Source organism: Diabrotica virgifera, chromosome 3 (assembly GCF_917563875.1).
Source record: "Diabrotica virgifera virgifera chromosome 3, PGI_DIABVI_V3a".
In the NCBI taxonomy this organism is placed as follows: domain Eukaryota; kingdom Metazoa; phylum Arthropoda; class Insecta; order Coleoptera; family Chrysomelidae; genus Diabrotica; species Diabrotica virgifera.
The window spans coordinates 46,219,644-46,231,502 of record NC_065445.1 but is presented as its reverse complement, the minus strand read 5'-3'; positions in this window follow the sequence as shown (position 1 = coordinate 46,231,502).

Here is an 11,859-nt window from a genome sequence, read left to right as displayed (position 1 = left end):
CCTTTTAAGGTCTTATCATAGACACAATTTTAGATAATGTTGCATAGCTAAAATAATAAAGATTGTACGGAGGATAAAGATTAAATCTTTAAGCGTCAACTGAAGTTTTCGCGATAAAGATCACTTGTCTTGTGGACCGGCCTATGTCCCTGGAATCCATATATATTGATATAATTTAAACTGACTTATTGGAAACCTGGTTTTATAGCTGTTACATTCATGATTCAGTGGTAGGTAGTTGCCTCGGTATTGAGCGGTAAATTTCAACTAAGCTGACATCGAGATCGAAACAATATTGTAGATATATTTGTAGCATATCGTGTTTCTTTCTGAAGTTTAATATCTGTGTTGGATCTTCGCTTTCTGTGGATCAATAATTGTTTATGTTTGCGTTGTGGCGCGATTTATAAGGCAGATGGGCTGTAATTTAAATATATACCGCTTTCTTAATGGTTACGTGCAATGAGACTCTGCTTAATTATTTCGGTAATTTCGAGGAAGAAAGAATGCTGTTTTATAAAGTTGATGATTTGTAGGTAATAATTGCTAACCTGATAGTGATAAACCAAAATTCGTGATGGATTCGACTATTCGACCGTTACTTGATGGAAGTTCATGTTATCTAACAATAAAGCACTGCAGACTTTTGTTTTCAATACTTTCAAAAATACGTGTTAAAAATTATTGTCAGTACAGCTGTTTCGGTAGAATGCATTTCTCGAGTGATGTGATTTTACTAGGCGTCTACACTTTATATTCTTTAATTGGATAAGTTGAGGAGAGGTGAGATGTTTGTCTTAAGTTGGTCATTAAAATTATAGCTGTATTTATAATCGCATTCCAGCCTCGGATTACAGCCGAATTGATAAAAAAGGGAACACCAAAACTTTACGGGCATATAAGGAAACTACTACAAAGATGCATCGACAACAAAGAAGTTCCACAAGAATGGAAATTATCGTATATGTCCGCAATATACAAAAAAGGACATAGAACACAATGTGATAACTACAGGGGTATTTCCGTTACACCAACAATCAGCAAAATATACGGAAGGATCTTAAAAACCGAATAGAAGACGAATACAAGGAAATGGAAGCAGAAGAACAAGCAGGATTTAGAACCGGAAGATCTACAATTTATCACCTTTTTGCAATCACACAAGTCATGGAAAGAAAACAGCGGTTAACCAAGAGATTCATTTCTTATATATTGATCTGAAAAAGGCATACGAGAGTGTACCTTTGGTAAAGTTATGGGAGGCAATGGAGAATACAAATATAAACATAGAAATCCTAAAAATAATTAAAAAAATTTATAAAAACACGACCACGAGAATTAAACAAGGAAACAAAGTTACCGAAGGATTTCTGACAAATAAAGGGCTCAAACAAGGATGCTGCCTCTTTCCAACACTTTTTAAAATATATTTCGAACAAGCTCCTAAAAATTGGAAACGGAAATGCAAGAACATGGGACTCCCACTAAATGACCGACTCCCACTAAATGACCATACACTATATTATACTCTTTGTTTCGCAGACGACCAAATACTAATAGCACAAGACTACGATGATATTTGTTACATGACAAGAAAGCTAATAGAGGAATACAGGAAATGGAGACTAGAAATCAACATAGAAAAAATCAAATATATGAATATCGGTGGAAAGCAGCAGGACTTAATACTAGAAGGAGGAGAAACAATCAGTAAATGTAACGAATATAAATACCTGGGTATGAAAATCACGAATGATGGAACACTGGACGGAACCAATAAAAAAAACGAAATACTCAGGGCAGGAAAGCAATTACGCTCCTAAACTCATAACTCTGGGACAAGTAGATAAACAACCAAAAGAAGAAAAAGATCTATAACGCCGTAGTGAAAAGCATTATAACATACAGATGCGAAGTATAGCCTATCAAGGAAAAATCAAAACTAATGTTAGAGGCCACCGAAATGGATTTCTGGAGAAGAGCTGCAGAAAGATCAAGAAGAGAACATGTCACCAGTGAACCGATACGAGAAATAATAAAGGTCACACATACAATAAATGATGAAATCAACGAAATACAACTACGATGGTTTGGTCATGTACAAAGAATGCACGAAGACAGAATCCCAAAACAAGTACAAAACTAGAGACGGCAAGGTAGAAGAAGAAGAGGTAGACCGAGTAAAAGTTGGCAGGCAAGAATAAACAAAGCCATGGATGAAAGAGGTCTGCAAGTAGATCAATGTGCGGACAGAGAGGAATGGCGAACGGGTATCGGAAGGCGAAGAACGTTGTAAACCGATAATATAGAGTGTCCCAAAAGTAGTGGAACGGTCGAATATTTCGCGAACTAAACATCGGATCGAAAAATTGAAAAATACGTGTTCAATCATTTTCAAAAATCTATCCAATGATACCAAACACCAATCCCCACTATACCCCCTGGAGGTGGGGTGGGGGATAAATTTAAAATCTTAAATGGAAACCCCCAGTTTTTCTTGCAAATTTGGATTCGTTACGTAAAAGTAGGCAACTTTTATTCAAGTCGTTTTTTCGAACTGTGGATAGATGGCGCTATAATTGGGAAAAACGATTTATCCTGATACCATAGGTAAATTAAAAAAACGGTCTAATATCTCACGAAATACACTTTCAAATGAGAAACCAAAAAACAGATTTTTAATCTTTTTTGAAAACGTATCGAATAACACCAAACATGACCCTCCAACCCACCCCCTGGATGTGGGGTGGGGGTAACTTTAAAATCTTAAATAGCAACCCCCACTTTTTAATGCAGATTCGGATTCGTCATAAAAAATTAAGCAACATTTATTCGAAACATTTTTTAAGATTTCTAATAGATGGCGCTAATAAATCGAATTTTTCCAATTAAGGCGCCATCTATTAACAATTCTAAAAAATGTTTCGAATAAATGTTGCTTAATTTTTCATGACGGCTCCGAATCTGTAATAAAAAGTGGAGGTTACTATTTAAGATTTTAAAGTTACCTCCCACCCCACATTCAGGGGGAGGGTTGGAGGATCATGTTTAGTGTTATTCGATAGGTTTTCGAAAAAGATTAAAAATCTGTTCTTTAGTTTCTCATTTGGAAGTGTATTTCGTGAGATATTAGACCGTTTCTATAATTTACCTATGGTATCAGGATAAATCGTTTTTCCCAATTATAGCGCCATCTATCCACAGTTCGAAAAAATGTCTTGAATAAAAGTTGCTTACTTTTATGTAACAAATTAAAATCTGTAAGAAAAACTGGGCGTTTCCATTTGAGATTTTAAATTTACCCCCCACCCCACCTCCAGGGGGTGTAGTGGGGTTGGTATTTGATGTCATTGGATAGATTTTTGAAAATGATTGAAAACGTATTTTTCAGTTTTTTGATCCGATGTTTAGTTCGCGAAATATTCGACCGTTCCACTACTTTTGGGACACCCTGTATATTTATAATTTATTAATTTCCATAGATTTTAATAAAGATAGCTTAAGGACTTTATTTCGAAAATGAAGAATGAATTTGAAATTGTAACTAAAAGAATGATTATGATCTAGATCTAGAAGGTGAAATGCGTACGTGGACTCAGTTTTTCTATTATTCAAAGCCCTTTTGTGTTCTGCTATACGTTTGGGTTCTGCCAGTTTGACCGATGTAAGTTTTTGGGCAGTCACCACATGTAAGTTTGTATATGTTACGGTAAGAGTAGTTAATTGGTAATTGTATATAATTACCGGTAATTGTATACAATTACCAAAGCCGACGGTAAATGTAAGAAATTATTTTCAATTATCTACTTTTACCGGTAATTGTATACAATTACCCAAGAACAGCGGTAAAAGTAAGTAAAATGATGAAATAAAAACAATAAATTTCAACAGCTATTTAAGAAGTGTAGTTTTTATTGAACTGAATTAAACACAAGATACATTTTGTTTAACCAGAATTGAGCTTTTTGCCTGAATTAATACTACTACTTTACTTACTTACTATTTGTATTATTGTGACATAGCAAACTCTCATGGACCTTGCAGTTACATAACTTTCCATTTTTTTACATTTATACTTATCTGTTTTACATCTTTTTTGCAATACTCGCGCAATGAAATATTTAGTTTTGGAACCATGTCTAGAGAAATTAATGATTTTTTGCAAATGGTAAATTGATTTGTGCTATACAACTTTGTCAGTCGCCCTTATTTAGTACCCAATTCGTATAATTCCTTTTAAACACTTATAAAATCAGTCACACATATATAGAATCACTTGATGCACTTTCAACATCTGGCACTCTTAATTTTACTGTAACTGACATTACCAAATGGGGAACATTTCAAGTTTGATATTTCAAGCATTTTCTTCGCTTGCGTTTCAAGACCTTTCTTTGCACGTGTCCACTTAATTGCAACAGAATCTCGCCTCTCTGAAATTTATTAGAAAATAGTTCTTCTAGACTCGCATTAGATTCATTCAATGATGGCTGCTCAGGTTTTTCTGGTTCTTGTTCTATTAGAAGCTGACTGGGTCTGACTGGGTTTCTCCTACTTGTCCTTCTACTTCCAAATCTTCTTCAGTCGAAATATTTTCTAGAGAGTCTTCTGGCGGTGATAAAACCAATTTTGGCAGGAACCCCAAACATAGCTTCATACGGACTGCACTTGATGTCAGAAGGGTAAGCTCGGTTCTTGGCGAATTGTACAGATCGAAGACCCTCTGACAGCTTGTTTTTTTGGTTGGTTTCCAACCAGGAACTTAGTATATTTTCAATGTCTTTATTCGCACGTTCAACAGATTCTTGTGACTGACTGTGTCTTGGATTACCGTGTACCATCATCCAATCTTTCCACATGGGGCACAGTTTTTCTATAATTATGTTGGATAATTCTCGTCCATTGTCGCTTTGAAGAATGCTAGGAGGTCCAAAGGCAGAAAATATGTCAAGAAGAACTAATGCAACTTCTTCTGCACGTTTAGTTTTCAACGGCCGTGATTGTACAAATTTTGTTAAGTGATCTTGGTAGGAAACTTAAGTTACTTATTTTACCAAGATATTCTGGGAAATGTATACAATTATCTGTAAAAGTAGAAAATTAAAGTGTTTTAAAGAATATTTCCTCCATTTACTGTCCATTCTGGTAACTGTATACAATTATCGATAATTGTGTACAATTACCAGATTATCTACTTTTACCGTAACATATACACCACTGTGTGAGTGCTTTTTCTTTTGGAAGTACAGCTGTTTACAGCTTGAAGAGTACATAAACAGGAATAGTTATACGTTGTACATTTGTCTACGTATTAAAAATATTGTGGCCTCTTGATCATACCAGAGGGTGGAGCAAGCAACTTGCCCCAGTAAAAAGAAATCCCAGTACCTCTGATCACAAAGCCTTTGCTACAAGATGGAAATTCTTGAAGACAATTCTTCCAAGGAAAGGACTACGAGAAATAATACCGAATATAAGATATCAATCAAAAGATATGTCTATTATTTTTCAACCTAGTAACTTGATAAAACTACATATTATACAATTTAAAAATTCATGATAATGGACTAAGCTAGGCAGAAAACAAATCAAATTCTTTGTTATGCTGACGACACAATCCTGACATCAGCAAGATGTAACAGGAGAAATAAGAATACTTGGAACGTCAGAAAGGAAGACCTTGATCGGTTACTAAGAAAATGTTAAGGAATACCAAATAACCAAATAAGGAATCTCTGAAAAATACAGGATATTTTGCGATGAAGAATATGGGAACGGAACTAATAGACCATATGAATCGATAGTGAGAGGAAGTCTAAATGACAAAGGATTTAAGATCACCAAAACCAACTTTTAAAAGATGGCGAGATAGTAGGCAGATATGGGGCTTGAAGGTAAATACTCATAAGAACAAAAATTATAAAATTATAATTTTCTATCCTTTAGTACAGAGTTTTCCAAAATTTCTTAGTTTGGGGACCCCTTCTTGACAAAAAAATTAGTTGACGATTTCTTTGTCTTGGAATACCCAGTTCATTCGCCATTTAATAACATTGCCAAATGCAGTGGGAGATGACATCTTTACATCTATTATACGTCTAAGATTTGGTATAAGTAGTTGTTTAACAGAAACAAATGTTTTTACGTGCGCCATCTATGAACCAGTTAGACAATTTCTTTCGTCTTGAATTTTGCTTCCGTAGAAGGACTTATTGTTAAATTGCAAGAAGTAGGTACATCGAGAAGTTTTTGCATCAAAATCTTTACCTTTTCCAATATGGATTGTGTTTAACAGTGTCATTAAAGTTCAGAGCTCGATCAATGAGAAATGGTATAAACTCGCCTTTTCAGAAAAATTTGTGAAGACAAGAAGTGTTTTTTATATTATATAAATCATATGTATCACATGGAATTAAGATGTTTTTAAGAGTTAACTTCTTGAAAGGAGTTTTTAGGTTAAAAGCAGAACTTTTGATGTATTTTTTTTCTTGTTTTCGTAGCACTCCAACCCGGGGTGGGTTTTGGCTGACGGTATAACTCGCTTTCATCTAGTTGTCCATGATAGTTAAGTCAATAAGTAGCTCCATTGCCCCATTAAATCTGACCATATGTTGACCATTGCATTCATGGACGTCCTAAGTATCTTCTTCCTGCCGGGGCTTCCTCTCAAATTAACTTGGTAAGAAAGTTATTACAATCAAAAAAATTTAGTTGGTAATATTGATTAACAGTGACTATTGAATAGTATTTCGTTGTAACAACAATTTAATTTTTTGTTTTAACGAACTTTTAGACATTGATGAATGTATTTGGTAATTGTCACAATGATTGAATAATAATTGTCAAAATAACTAGAGTACATTAATCAATAACACTCAATTTATTCAGCCAATAAATTAGTTTCGTATATTTAATAAATAATAGTAATTCTGGCAGCAAAACACTTTCTTGATTTCGTAGATTATAAGCAATTACCTTGGTTTATCGTGACAACGTACATATTTCATTAAAATCATGTACAAATGTTGTTAATATAGAGTAATATATGATTATTCCATAGATGTAAATTGATTGTTATGACAACGAATGCATTAATCCATCTACTACTGCATTTAATAACCACAATCAATGCGTTCATGGTAACAATAAACGCAGTTGTTGAAAAAATAAATGTTTTGCTTGACCATTTGAAATGTAACGACTTTTCCTTATCGTGATACCCCGAGCTTCTCTCTGCTACCATTGTTTAAAAAGAATTATTTGCCGAAGTGCCGAATAATTTCATTTCGTTTCCAAGTGTAGTCAGTACAAGAAGGAAGTTTTCGTGTGTCTTTTATCGTATTCATTTTTTTCGAATCCTGAGAAAACTAATTAGTGTTTTTGAAAAATTTAAACGCAGAATAAAATATTACAGTATTATCGAGGGTTTGAAGTCCCTGAGAACTTCTATAATGATTATTTTAATAAGTCACAGGGGCGAAAAAGAAAATTTAGTATGATTTTTAATTTCAAATATACCATTCAAAATAAACTTTTCGTTTATTCTAAGGGACTGTCGGCCCTCGGTAATAATGTAGTCTTTTATTCTGCATTTAAAATTTTCAAAAATACTTATTAGTTTTCTCAGGATTAAAAAAAATGGATGCATTTAAAAAGAATTAGATCGAAATTTCAAACGCTTTTAAATGAGCTGTCACATGATGTATATTCCCATTTAAAAAAATCAAAGTTGTGCCTGTCACCTGAAGAGGGATCGCGTAAAGTTCGAAATATTGATGTTAGGATATACTTTTAATATTTTAAAAATCGACCTGTCGAAGCGTTTTGCTTATGTACTAAAAATAAATAAATCAATAAGGGGGGGTGGTAACACTTATTACAGCGTCCTGTATAAGTGAAATCATATTATGAGAAATCACACAGTGTAAAGTCCATTAGGTTTAGGACAAAAACTGGGATTTGCAAAATTATTATTAATCAATTAATAGCATACATTGAGCTAATGCATTCAGTATTTATTAGTTAATTAATATATTTGCTTGTAAGAATAACCGTATTTATTGTGAGAATGATCGGAATTAAAGAATAAACGGAAATAATTTTAGAAATAAACTAAACTGATTGGATGCATGAAGCAGTCTACCTTAGGAGAAATAACACTGTTATTGGCACAACGAATAGTCTTCGTTGACTCAGTGAACAGTGTTCGTAATATCAATAAAGTGATATTTTGGTATACGTAATGAAAGTATTACATATATATAAATTAATGGATGTTCATCCATTTAATAAACGTAATACATTGGATCAACTAACGAAAATAATGAATTGATATACATCGCTTTGTTGTTCCAGTAAAACCAAGAATTGGACAAATTTTAAGTACCTGTTGCTTTTGTTGTCGGAATTAACATTTTTATTAATATTACTTATTAATTTTATTATTATTATATTATTATTACTTATTATATTTTTTTCGTTGAGTATAGGGAGCCTGTGGACATGGCCATGGCCATTAGGGTGTCCCGAAAAATCGCTTTTTGTTTTTGTTTAATACAAGACCTCTTGAAATTGGGGTAATTGCTCGTAAATTATCACAATAATTAAAAAAAAATTATAACAATATATCTTTAGGGTTCTACCGAACTTAAAAGTTTTGAAAAATTGTCATTTTTATGGTAATATTTCACTATACTTAATTTCGCATCCTGAACTAAATATAACACATTATTTAATGCATGACCTCTTAAAATTTATGTGAGTGCCAAAACATTATCACAGCATTTTTAAAAATAAAATAGAAATATATCTTAAGGGTTCTACCGATCTTCAAAATTTGGAAAAATTGTCATTTTTGTGATAATATTTTTTCGGCTCCTGAACTAAAATAAATTGAGATTGTACTGTACTATTTTATAATACTGCGTCGTATTATACTTTCCGTTAAAGTTTAGAGAATTCTTGATAAGAAAGAAACTGCCAGATTCATGGACCGACAGCAGAGAAAAATAGAAGAATCAATGAGGGCAACAAAAAAGTTGTGTGCTACTCAAACGACCGATTCTATATCAGCAAATTGTGATGAAGAAGCAGTGCCTGACTCTTTCTCAACAGAGACACCGTCTACTTCCACGTTTAATAGAAATACGTTGCCGTTGCCAACAGGTGCTTAAGTCAGTGATAGATACGGTTTATCGATGCGATCTGTTGCTGCTCTTGCTTCTGCCGTTTTCGTTGACGTGGGTTTGGTTTCTACCGAAGATCTGACACTGGTTATTGATAAAAACAAAATCCACAGAGCTGTATGTAAAGCCCGAAGAGTTGCTTCAAAAGATGTTGCAGGTATTGTTGTAAATAGCATTTACTTTGATAGACGAAAGGACAAGACCCTGATAAATGAGAAAATAGGGAATCGTTACCATCGCAAAGAGATTTTGGAAGAACACATCTCATTGTTGTCAGAACCTGGATCAATTTTTTTGGGACATACAACGCCTAGTCGTGACACTGCAAATGGAATTTTTACTTCGATCACAACTTTTTTGAGGGTCAAAGTTTGAATTTAGATGATGTAATTTGCGTTGGATGTGAAGGAACAGCAACTAATATTGGTTGGAAGGGTGGTGTGGTTCAATATTTAGAGGAGTATTTGGAGAGATCGTTACAATGGTGCGTTTGTTTGCTTCATGCCAATGAGTTACAGTTTCGTCACTTGTTCCTGACCATAGATGGTTCTACTTCGGGTCCTAGAGAATACTCCGGACCTATTGGAAAACAGTTAGCTGCTTATGAAAATAAACCCACCGTGACTTCTTCTGCTGTGAATGGTAATTTACCTGACTTCCCAAAAATGTGGTCAATGAATTAAGTACAGATCAAAAATATTTATATGAAATATGTCAAGCAGTATTAACCGGTTTCTGTACTCCTGAATTGGCAAACCGTCAACCTGGAAAAGTGGCGCACTCCAGATGGTTTAATACTGCTATTAGTCTACTTAGACTTTATGTAAGTACGCTTAATCCATCAGAAAATTTACAATTGCTTGTAAACTGTTGTTAAAGTATATGCTACGATGTGGTTCAGAATTAAGCAAAAAGCGTCTTTTAAGGATGGAGCGAAGCATATTTTCAACTAATTATGTACTCTCGATTTCTACCCGAAAATCTAAGATCTGTTGTGGATACCGTTATCGAAAGAAATGCCTTTTTTGCCCACCCAGAAAACTTACTTGTGAGTATGTTGTTTGATGATAGAGATCACATTAGGGAGCTGGCATGGCGAAGATTAAAAAAGCTAGAGACACTGAAAGTAGAGGTAAACGCAGAATGTTTAAAACACCAAAAATTAACTACTCTGCTAAAGATTACACCGATATTATTATGTGGCACGAATGCCAGGTTACAACACCGCCGGTTCTTCGGCATATTTCTACTGAGGACCTTCACATCATGGTAAAAGATAAAAGCTTGGATCTTTTTGACTTTTCCTGCCACACACAATCTATGGAAAGATGTGTTAAACTGATTACAGAGGCCTCGCAGAATGTAACTGATGCTATTTCTAGAGATAGCTTTATCAGAACCAGGTTGCAGTCTCGGGCAGAAATGCCAAATTTTGGACACAAAATTAAGTTCAAATTTTAAGTTTTTGTCATCAAATATAGAATCTATTTTGTTTGTTAAGTTGTTTTGAACCATTTTCATTAATTTTAATAATAAAATATCTTTTAAATTCAATTTGTGTATTATTGGAATTATATGATTTAGGTCTGTACAAACGTAAAATTTATACATAACTTTAAAGTCTACTAGAGCCCTGAAGGTGACATGCTATCGTATTTATTTTACATTTTTCATAATCTCTGGAAAATTACGCAAATTTGGATACCTATTGCTATAGTATAGCTCAAAAAAAATTTTATGCAAAGACGGGACACTAATGGCCAGCCCTCTTAGACGTTTGGATTTAATCTCTCGGATTACGTCGCTAGTCATGTACAACTGTTTGATTTCGGAATTGGATCTCATTTGGTATTGGTTACTATTCGGGTCGTTACAAGGTCCAAAGTCTCTTCTGAGGATCTTCCTCTCAAAACATCTGAGGTGCACCATCATGGGCAGGCACCGACTCTGTTTAATATTTGTATGGAATATGTCTTATAGAAAATTTATTATTTGATTATTGAAATTATTATTGTTTGATAAGTCTAAACAGTTTTTAATGTAGGCAGATGATATAAGTCGATCGGATAGCTCAGTGCGACTAGCGGCTGACCCGCACTTCACTTCGCCGTGAGGTACGAGAGTTCAAGCCCAAGCCAGGCCATCGGAAAAACAAAAAGGCTAACGCGTCAGTATAAAATTCTAAATATGAATCTGGCGCTTAGACTGGAATATGCGGGCATCTGATCGACCTATGAGGGAGCAGTACGGCAAGGGATAAGGGCTTGCGGCTCGGTGATACTCCCCCATAGATCCCTACCGAAGGGCGTTGACGCCTAAGAACGGTGTATATACAAGATGATATATAAACTTGATGGAAAGAGCCTTAAGAGACATCACAGAACTTTATGTGGAGCTTGAGAAAATGCGACAGAAATAGGGCTAGCCGTCAGCGTAAATAAACTAGAGCCTTAATTCAAGCAAGAGACCAACGAAACTTGCAGGATTTGACAACAGAAGACGCTAACGTACAAGTAGTAAAACAGCTCACATTCCTGGGTGTACAGATATCTGAGGATAGCATCGAGGAGAAGGAAATACAGAAACGGATAATGCTTGCAAACAAAGTATATTTCTCTGTATCTCAGGTGTTTGAATCCAAATGATATCCTTAGGGAAGTCAAGTTTAAAGTAT